The sequence below is a fragment of the Hydra vulgaris genome, chromosome 09, assembly GCF_038396675.1.
Source record: "Hydra vulgaris chromosome 09, alternate assembly HydraT2T_AEP".
Classification (NCBI taxonomy): domain Eukaryota; kingdom Metazoa; phylum Cnidaria; class Hydrozoa; order Anthoathecata; family Hydridae; genus Hydra; species Hydra vulgaris.
In genome coordinates, this window is record NC_088928.1 from 42,082,501 (window position 1) to 42,094,166 (window position 11,666).

Genomic DNA, 11,666 nt, shown 5'->3' on the forward strand with positions numbered 1-11,666 from the left:
TTAGCAACAATTTTATTTTCTCTTTTCCACTTATCTACAACACCTTTTTCTTAAAAGTTATATCTTATATAATTAATCTGAGTCTGTGAGGTATTAATTTTTCAAACGGCTTTCATGTAGATCTGGAAAAGCTTGCAAAATGAACTTTGTGAGCAGGTAAATCTAACTGTCACACAACCATAAAAATACACTACATATTGTGTGTCTAACTTTTCATTACAAATTAAATTTTGTTCTGTAGATTATTTAGTGATTATTTTGTTTATTTATAAATAACTTCTTGGCATTTTAAGTTGCGGATAAGTACTAAAATAGTTATTAGTTTAAAAGAAGATCTTGATTATCAAGTTGATAATGGAAAAAATTATGTGACAAATAAAAAAACAATAACAAATGATAAAATTAAAAGATTAAAGTTTGCAAGTTTAAAAAAAAAAGAAAAGAAAATTTAAAGGAAATCAATACACAAGTAAAAAACTATTTGTGTCCATGCAATCTAAACTATTAAATCTTATTCCAAGTACTTCAGCATCATTATCAAAAACAAGATTGTTTACTAAGCTGTCAAGCCATGCTATTTCTCAGCCTTTAAATGATGGTATTACTGGAAATCGAATTTTGGATATTAATTTATCAAACTTAATTTCAATTCTTGGTTGTCCTCAGTGTAAACAAAGTTCATGTTTAAAGCTAAGTGAAAGTTTAAAATAACTGTAAAATGTTTTTGCCAATGGGAGCATTTATTTTGGATGTCAAAAAAACTCCAATTTATGTCAAGAGGGTTTGATATAAACTACAGAATAGTATACTCAATGCATAGATGTAGTCAAGGCTTTGCTGGTATTAATCGCTTTAATGCACTTATGAATTTTCCACCACCATTTACATCAAATAACTATAACAAGATTGTTTTTAAGTTAAAAAAAAGTGTTAAGTTTGTTGCCACTCAAACTATGGATGATGCAGCTCAAGAACTAAAAGAGTTATCTAAAAATTAACCACACAATAATTTTTATAATATGCCTGTGTCATGTGATGGTACCTGGCAAAGACGAGGATTTTCATCGCTAAATGGAACTGTTAGTTGCATTTCAATGGACGCAGGTAAAGTTTTGGACGTAGTTCCGATGAGTAGATATTGTAAAAAATGTGAGAACATTGACAAAATGACAGACTCATTTGAGAAAACTAATTTAGAACTCAATCACCATTGTTCAGCAAATTTTACTGGATCAGCACCTAATATGGAAACTGAAGACACAAAATTATTTTTTCAAGATTCACAAAGTCACAAATAAGGTATACAGAATTATATGGAGATGAGGATTCTAAAAGTTTGATTGCAGTGGAAAACATATACAATGATATAAAAGTTGTAAAGAGAGAATGTATAAGGCATGTGCAAAAGAGAGTAGAAACCCATTTAGGAAAACTAAAAAAGGAAATAAAAGGAATAGATGGAAAAGAAAAACTAACAAATGCAATTTTTGACAAGCTTCAGAACTACTATGGCTTGGCTATCAGGCTGCATGTTGGTGATAAACAAGCCATGAAAAAAGGAATTATAAGTGGTTTTTGCCATGTGGCATTGAATAAAATGAACAATCTTCTTGTAAATTGTCCAACTGGAAAAAATAGTTGGTGCGGGTATCAAAGAGCTGTGGCAAGTAACGAAGTTGACAAGTTTAGGCATGGTCCAGGCTTGCCAAAAAATATTGCATTGCAAGTTAGAAAATTTCTAAATGAGTTGACATGTGGTTCACTTCTTGACAAGTGCTTACATGGAAAAACACAAAATCAAAATGAGTCATTTAATAATATGGTTTGGAAAGGTTTGCCCAAATCAACATTTGTTTGTTTACAACAACTTTCTTTGGGCATCTATGATGCTGTATCTAACTTTAAGATTGGAGCTAAAGCTGTTAACTATTTGTAAGAAAGACTAGATATGGTTCCAGGATTTTATACCAATCTTGGGTGTGATAAAATCAATACCAAAAGGATTAAAAATTCAATAAAACATAATGAAGTAAAAAATGCTCTTCTTCGTCATCAAATTAGAGGACAAAAAAAAACAAAAAGATAATAAAAAAAAGCAAAAGGAAGGAAAAACCTATAAAGCAGGATTATTTTGCAGTTAATTTTAAAGATGTTTTTTTTTTTATTTTATTTAGTTTTTTTATTCTGGATATGCTGTTTTCTTATTTTTAGTTATATATCGTTTTTTTGATAAAAAAATGTTTTTCATGTGGTATAGTATTTTTATATAAAATTATAGATAATGTAGATGTATAAATTTCCATTATCAAAACACCTTTTAAATTGATTTTATTATGGTTAGAATTGAAAAGCTTTAAAAAATAATATCTTGCTATAACTCTTTTTACAAAATGTTTTACTTTTTGCTTATTTTCTCAGATTGCATTTTTTCCGAATTTAACAGAATTTGGAAATGTGGTAACTTTGGTTCTATTATAGCTTTTGAGCTGATTTTTTACACATCACACATAATAGATTGTTTCATGCAATAAACCAAACGTTTGATTTAAATATTTTATATTGTCTGTGATTAACTTGTCTAAAGTTCATTTTTATGTTGAAAATATAGAAAAATAATTAATTATTTTTCTATATTTTCTAATGTTAATTTTTTAAAAATCCAAATAGACATCCTTCCCGAAATAATACTTCACTTTTTTTTGGTTTATTGCATGCATCTAATGTAAATAAATAATGTTAAAAAGTTTCATTGAAAAATAGTGTACCAACCCAAGGGAAATAGCTTTCCAAATTTAAAGATTTTTTGACTTTTGCCATTTTGAATTTGTAACCATGGCAACATCTAACATTTTTTAAAAATGAAACTATGTTTTTTTAAACACTATTATAATATCCTTTCCAATGAATACCCTAAAAATCCTATGAACTTGAAAGTTGTTGAAATATTTTTGAGGGGGTGAGCCCCCTTAATGCAATTTTTTCTCTGGCTTGTAATGTTTGTTGTAACTTTTGTTTTGTTTTGATTTTCTCAGTGTTTTCTGTTTATATTTTATTTATTTATTTGTCATAATATTTGCAATATATTTTGGTTATTATATTATAAGTACTATGCTTAATCAATGACGGTGGAAGTTAACTTGGTAGTTAACTCTTTCAAACACCAAAAAATCCAGGATTTTTTGGTGTTCGACGCCAGCTTTAGCCCAACAAGCGACATTGGTACGGAAAGAGCCGTGAACTTCTTGTTAAATGCTCTCCCGCGGTGCTCTGTGATAAGACTGCAAGGACTTGCAATATTATCACTGAGCACCGCGGGAGAGCATTTAATTTGGTTGGTAAGAGGTCAATTATAAAAGAAAGGAAACACATGGACGCAAAGCATATGGACGCAACTTGATTCCGGATGTTCCATCTTTGATTCATGCTGAATTCACACAGCGTCTTATTTTAGAAAGTACATCTTTAGGAGGAACTGTGCAAATGCTTAGTGAAATGGTAATCAAATCGAAAATTGATGGAATACACCAGAAGGTTAATCTTTAATTTAAAATAAAACCATTTGGATTTGATTTTTGAGAGAAATGCGATTGAAAAACTTAGAGAAGTTGTCATTTATGGTGATAAAGCCGTACTGTCCCAATGTTAGCATGAGACACAGCAAAAATATAGTGCCGTTACTATGACAGGAAAAATTGAAAACCAAATTAACGAATAAAATATGGTGTCATTTATACGACAAGAAATAAAGAAAACAAAGTTAACGAAATAAAGTACGGTACTGTTACTACGACAAGAAAAAACAAAAACAAAATAAACAAAACAAAGTGTGATGTTATTAATTCAAAAAGCAGTAAAACAAACAAAATAAAATATCAGGACTTCACACGAAGAGAACGGAAAAAAGAGGATGACATCATGGATCTGGAATAAAGAGTCTGCAATTTATAATACCATTTGTGAATACAAGATAAATCAAAAGCTCGAACATAGTTACCGGAAAAAATTAAATTAAAAGATGGTGTATCACAATAAAGAGTTGTGCGTAGTTGTGCTTATTGGAGAAGCAGTTGTTGAAGATGCAGCATCGCTGCGGCCAGCGAGTAACACACACCATATCACTGGATTCAATTATTCGAGGACTAAAATTAGCTAGTAAGTGGGACAAAAAGAAACTTACAGTATTCAGTGATAGCAAGAGCACTGTGGATGGTTTAAGACAGTTTTAAAAAATGTTGCATCAAAACTCAGAAAATTGAATACTACTTAAGAATTAGAACGCAGTAGAACAGATTCCATCTGAAATAAGTTTGGCCCATTGAATTTCACGAATCCCTCAAAATTGGTGCAGAACAAAAGTACAACTGGGTTACTTGAACACAAAGACATATAGAAAATTCATTCAATTAGTCATTTGGATGTAGCTCGAACATTACAACTTTGTTTGCAAAAAATTCAGAATGGATCACGTAAGGAGGTCTCAGCCGCAATAGCAAATTGTAATAAATGCAATTCCATTGATCCTTACTCCGTAATTTGGAAGCATGGTCAGCTAAGCATAAATCAGAAGTGGAATTGGGTTGCCATTGACGTAACACATTTAAGTGCAGAACTGTACTTATCAATGGTTAACTCGTCCTAGTAGGCTTGGGTGGGGTAATGTACAGCGTAGCAGTTTTGAAGGATTGCATATTGAATTTTTTATAATATAAACATGTCGTTTTTGTAGGATAATGAATATCTAATATATAACACAAAATATTTTAGATAATTTTCAATTAATTTTCAATTATTCTTCTTTAAACATTAAATCATCATGATGTGACTTTTATAAGTATTTCGCCTTTTGAATATCATATATTCAATTTGGAAAATTATAGTATGATTTATTCTATATATTACAAAAATTAGTAAAAAAACCCTATAGAAATTGAACCACAAGAATGCTCTGCATTCCTTGGAAATTAGCTAACAGAGTTTCTAATTTAGCGCTTTGAACAATTAAAGTTTTTTGCGTTTAAAACATCTATTAAAATACTATTATGTTTTAACTTTTGATCAAATAATTCAAATATAATACATGCTCACTGACTTCAGTCATATTTTACTATAAGTTTCTTATATTTCATTGAAAAGAAATAAAAATGTAACATAGACCCACATCACCCCACTGAACGGGGTAATATGGGCCTACAGAATACAACTCAAATTAATGCTGCTTTGATATCTTTAAAAATTATGTAAAAACTTTTTTTAATGTAGTTCACTAAGAAAACTTTTTTTAATGTAGTTTACTAAAAATGATGTCTGATCATAATTTTAAGAAAATTAAAAAAATAAGTTGTTTATTTATATATTTTTTTTGCTCAAAGCCAGAAATAGGTAAAAAATAGGCTCAGATTACCTATTCTAATATACAACGAATTTTGGCCTAACACGTTAACAAGATTTGTTGAAGAATGGTATGTTAGTTTGGAATATCGAGCTCAAGGTAACGGTATAGTTGAACGCATACACAGAACGATAAAAAGAGCAGTCGCCCGCTCGCATTGTTCTACCGTTCTAGCAGCCTTGCTGTACAACGAGATAATATCATCCAGCTGTACTGAAAGTCCATCTCAGCATAGTCATAAGAAATATATAGTTTGGAATCAAAAAATAGCGCTTAGTTTATGTTTTTGTTACAGACATTACTCGTTCTCATTCTTCCGAAGGTGCACAGTTAATCAAATAAACAGAAACATCTCCTAGCGAAAGTACCGATCTCCTTTTTTCTTTTACTTTTAAATTAAATTTAAAAATGTGACAAAATCTAAATATGAGACGTAGTTAAATTCGTCTTAAATATAGATTTTTTTACCGTTACGTTCCGTCTTAATTTGTCACACTTTAAAAAAAAAAGACGTAATGTAACTTAAAAAAATTTATATTTGTGACGTATTTTAAATAGTTTTAATTCTTAAATGTTTTACATTACGTCTCAATTGGTTCTTTTAAAGGTAATAAGTACCTTGGAAATCGAGAATATGGAAAAAGGGTAAAAATGAAGTTGGTAAAGATTAATTAAGTATATATTTTGAGAGGAAAGATTTTATAAAGTAATACTAAAAAAATACAGGGCTTTTACACAAATCATCACGTTACGAAATCTACAGAAAACATGCAAATAATAAAATGTATATCATAAACTAAGGGCTGGCAGTGATTGTCTAATCATATATAACAACATTTTTGTTGTAAAAAGAAAAATATATTTGCAGGGAACAGGAAAGCTTAACTAAACATTTAGTTCTTTCTATGAGCCAGTGTATTAGTTTAGCTCATATGTTTAGTTACTTGTTCCCATTCTCTATTTGTCAAAAAACGTTTTTAATACAAAAAAGTTGACAGAAAATGTCCGTGGTATTTCTACGGACGTGATAATTATATTTTAAAATAATAATATTCCTGATGTTTCTGGTAATTATTATGATCACTATCATTGGGTCAATATTTGAATTGTTAAACATATGGTAGCATCTGCTGTTCCATATTTCACTCATAACGGTTTGAGTGACTGTCAACAGCAGCTGCGAGGTAGGGTTTTTCTCCGATAAATTCGCAGTCTCAATCGAAAATATAGAATTTATTGGAGAAAAACTGTTTTGGGATGTCAAGGAGTTATATACATGTTTAAAGTATTCCCATATTGTAACAGATGGAGGACAGTAGGCAAAGATGTGCAGATTGTCCTCAATTTTCCTGCAAGTTTTGCATTTGTTGTTTTTAACGATCTGTTGCCTTGTGCTTTTGGCAAACAAGACAGCAGAAGGTAAGCTGTTAAGGATAAATTGGAAGAGGATGTTTTGTGTCGGTCCGTATGCGTGGGAAGTAAAATTTCTTTTCCAAATCTGGGTCCATGGCATTGTTGTTTTGTTGAACTGTTCGAAAAAAGTTCAATTTGCACGACTGTCTTTTTGTTTTTTGCCACTTCTAAATAAAAATTTTTTGTTGATTTTAGGGGGATGTTAAACAGGGACCCGTATTTATCTAAGATTTCAATTGTAGTTTTGTAGTACTGAAACATTTTGTTGTCCCAGTGTTTTGGAAACGTGTTTGCCTTAAAAAATTCCAGCTTTGGTTTAGCTTAGTATATTGGTTAGAGTGGCTCTTAGTAGAGTGGCTGGTGTTTTTTTCTACGAAAAGAATTTCGCAGGCTTCAAAACCTTTTCCTAAAATGTGCCAAAAAGTTTTGTAAAATTCAGCTAGAAATCCTTTATAACCCAGAGATTTTCCGTTTTCAAATTTAAAAAGGGCTTCTTTTAGTTCCGCGCCGGTTAGGCGAGTGTTTAAAAATTGGTTTTCATCATCACTCAAACGTTTAGTGATGTGTGACAAGACATGGTTTTGGCTGTCTTTGCATAAATTTGTTTTGGTGTAAATGTTTTTATAATACGTTGATAGGGAGTTGAGTATTTCACCAGGTTTACTCGTCAATGTCCCGTCATTCTTGCGAATTTCGGTAATTGACTTGTTCCGCTGTCGAGTTTTTTCCAAATTATACAAAAATTTTGAAGGTTTTTCTACTTCTGGGATTGGTTTTTGTTATGTGCGAATAAACGCTCCGGGAAACTGGAGCAAAAAAATCGCGTTATTCTTTGATGCTATCTAAATTCCGGTTAGCGTTTTGTCGCTCCCGTTGGATTTCGTTTTCAATCCTTTTGATTTGATTTTTGTTTTTCGCACTTTCCTGTATCGATATGTGTTGTAATTCAGACCTAACAAAAAGTTTGCAGTTGTCCCACCATTTTAAAATTGACATATAGGACCTTTTTTTTGTTTGCCAATCTTGAATTAAGAGTTCAATTTTTTACCTATGCATCTCAATTTCCAAAAAAGAACAATTTAATTTCCAGTAACCTGGTCCTCTCCTAAATTTACTAAAATTGACAGTTGTTGACACGAACTCGTGGTCGGAAAAAAGATTGGTGAGAATTTTGGTGTACGTTGTTATTTTGGCGACTTTATCAGGGCAGTAGATTCTGTCGAGTCTACATTTAACCGTCTGATTGCGCCATGTGAATTCTATTTTGTTGGGAAATTTATAACGAAAAACATCTACTAGTTTATACTTACCTTGGAAGACCCCGAGTTCAGCAATGCCGTAGGTGTGATATTTAGCGTTGTTTGAGCCTTCTGTGTCAAGAGGCTGGCTTTCGACCATGTTGAAGTCCCCGGTCATCAGAACGGATAGTCCTGTGTCCTGCGAGAATTCTCCAAGGTCGCCAAAAATGGCGCTTTTCTCTTGGCACATTTGGCGCGTAAATATTCAGCACCTGCATTTCGTGTTCATCAATTTTTATCATGACGTTTAATATCTACCGTTAGTGTCCCTTTTTAGTTCGGTTTACGAAATGTTGGATTTAAAGAGAATTGCCACCCCGCAACAACTGTGACTCGGACCAGAGATCCAAATAGACTCGCCAGTCCATTCGTCACCCCACTGCTTAACAGTGGACGGTCCAGACTTTGTTTCCTGAAGGAGGACTTTTTAAGAAAACCAAAAAAATTGTCGCGTTTGGTTTGGTCGTTTAGACCGTTTATGTTGCATGTTAAAATGTTAATAGCCATGATGGAGAAACAGCTTTCTTAATTTGAAAACTCGTGCAGCTTAAACATACATATAATAATTTTACAACCTGACGAAAATAAAACAAACGTATAAGTCTTAATCTTAATGCGCGAGTTTTCGATTTAACTGACGTAGTACAGACAGATGGACGCACTGGACCATACAATTTTACACAAAAGCGCGGACTACATCAATACAAATTTACGCTCGTTTAGAAACGTGTCATACATAACTAATAAGAAATTAAAAAAAAGAACAGTAAAAACTCGAAAAAAAAGATTTTTTTGTAGAAAAAAAATAATAATAAAGGTTTAGAGCGAAAAAGTTCGAAATAAAAGTCTGATTTGAGAACAAAGCTAAATGAAGGGAATTAAAACGAAAAAAATAAGAAGAAGAAAAAATGATCATTCTTTGACGAATTCTTTTCCGCACATAGTTGGCTTTCATAATCTTCATCAATTATTAGAGAATCTGTTTCGTCGTCAAAACACATCCCATCTTTTTCTTTCGACAACAAAACTTCTAAAAACTCGGCTTCTTTTATCTCTATTAGTATTTATTAATTTTTTTGGGGTTTCACATTCCGATTTCCCCAATCGTTTTCTTGTCGGCTGGGTGAATTTTCGTTTTTGCGTTTTTGAAAAATGTTCTTTCTCACTAAGATTTTCTTTTTCAGTATCCATTTCTACATTAATGTCAACACTGCCGCTGTTAACATCTATGTCTACACTTGCGCTGTCGATCTGTGATATAGTAGGTTGATATAGTAGGTTGTATTGAAGCTGAGAATTAAATGGTTTGGTTTGATGATTTTGGAGTAATGGATTCGGGTTGGCTTTGATGTTTGTACCTAAGAGTGAGTCCATCAACGTTTTGATAACGAGGTAAAGGGTTTTGGTTAGGGTTCTTCCAGTTCCTTATAATGATGATAACATTTCCAGTAAAGATATCTTCATGTGTTTTACATTTTTGAAAATAGAAGGAGTCGAACTCTCCTCTTCCTACAGCTAAGTGCTTACCAAGGAGGACGATGGTGCTTTGACAGCCATTCCGAAACGTGCCAATCGGAATATTTTGTACTAAAACGTGGATCTTTCGAACATGTTTCTGTTGATGGTTAAAACTCAACCTTTGACTTCAATATCAGTTTCAAGGAAAGATGCCTACGAGGAAATGTTAATGACTGCAAATTTAAAAAGCTTGTTAGAGTAGTGCCTCGTGACATCCCAAACATTTCCGAGTAATTTTTTACATGCTAAGGCAGAAAGAAAATCGTTGACACTGCAATTCAAATCACCGTAACGGCACATTAGAATTATCGATTCCTGCTTTTGCGTCAAATATACCAAGGTTGCTTTTCGTTAAAACAGGTGGATTGCCAGAAGACAGAGCGCCAGCGTAACTTTTTGCCATATTAAATTTCTTTATGAGCCATACCTTATTAACACAAATACCGTAAAAAGTTTTGATGTGTTTTTTTCCGTAGTTTCCGTGTTTTTACAGATTTTTTACAGTAAGTAATACACATAATTTCTAAATATAAAACACAGATTTTTCACAGTATCACAATACACACACTAAGTAATTATAGTAAACAGATTTTTCACAGTAAGTAGTACACAAAGATGGATTGAACTTTTCATTGAACATACTATCACAATACACACACTAAGTAATTATAGTAAACAGATTTTTCACAGTAGTACACAAAGTAGTGCACACAGATGGATTGAACTTTTCATTGAACATATGTTAATGAGAAACCGTATGTAAAGTAGTAGTTTTTGTTATGATTTAAATTAATTAGACATCATTAAAATGGTTGAAATTTTATGCTTGTGGGTTTTTTTGCTTGTGGGTTTATAAAAATTCCCAAAGTATTACGCTTCTATTATTGACCAAAAAAAAACGTAACGTAACAAAATCTAGATTGAGACGAAGTTAAAATACGTCTAAAAAATAGATTTTTTTTAACGTTAAGTTACGTTTCAGTCTACACTTTTTAAAAGTACTTTTATAAGTTAAAATAAAATAATTGAAACGTAACCTCACGAATTGAAATATTTTTTTTTTTGCGACAAATTATATACAATAAAAAATTGACTAATTAAGACGGACGGATTTTACAATTAAAATAAACGTTAAAAAAAATAAATTATGTAGTAACAAATGTCTCGACAAATGCATACAAGATCATGAGTTACAGTTTTATAACAAAATTTTTTTATTTACAATATTATTTAAGTATTTGATTATTTATGTATTTGGTTTTTGAAAACGCAATAACGCGCTTCTCAAAAGTATTGTAATCAAAAAAGTATTTTAAAAAATTAACCCACGCTTGTGGTTTTTTTAAAAAAAATACTTTTTAAATATAAATACAACTTTTAAAGCTTTAAAAGTAACGTAACGAAAAACAAACAAAAAAGTACCCTTAAAAGTTAAAATAACCTACGGTACGGTTAAGCAATCTAAGATACTTAAGTACCTTAGATTGCTTAACTTAAGTACCTTAGATTGCTTAACGTAATAAGCTTATTACCTTTAAAAGTATAACCTATCGGAAGTAACTTAACGTAAAACATTTAAGAATTAAAACGTTTTAAGTTCTTAAATGTATTTAATTGACGTATTTTATTTACGTTAACGCAATTAAAATACGTCACTAATATAAAGTTGTTTACGTTACTTAACGTCTTTTTTTTTTAAGTGATACAAATTATGACGTAACAAAACGTTGAAAAAATCTCTATTTGAGACATATTTTAGTTACGTCTCAAATCTAGATTTAGTTACGTTACGTTAAGTCTTAATTGGTTACACTTAAATTAAAAAAAAAAACATTGGATACTTTAACGTTGCGTATTGAAACTTTATATTTTTTTCGTGACAAAGTAACCAATTGAGACATTTTACAGTTAATTGAGATTATTTTACAATAAAAATAAAATATAAGATAGTATTTAGCAATACGGTAACGATAAAGAAACATTTACTGCATTATCAAGCTTATTTACTTAATATTTAATTAAAAGTTGGCGAATGTAGGTACGTGCGT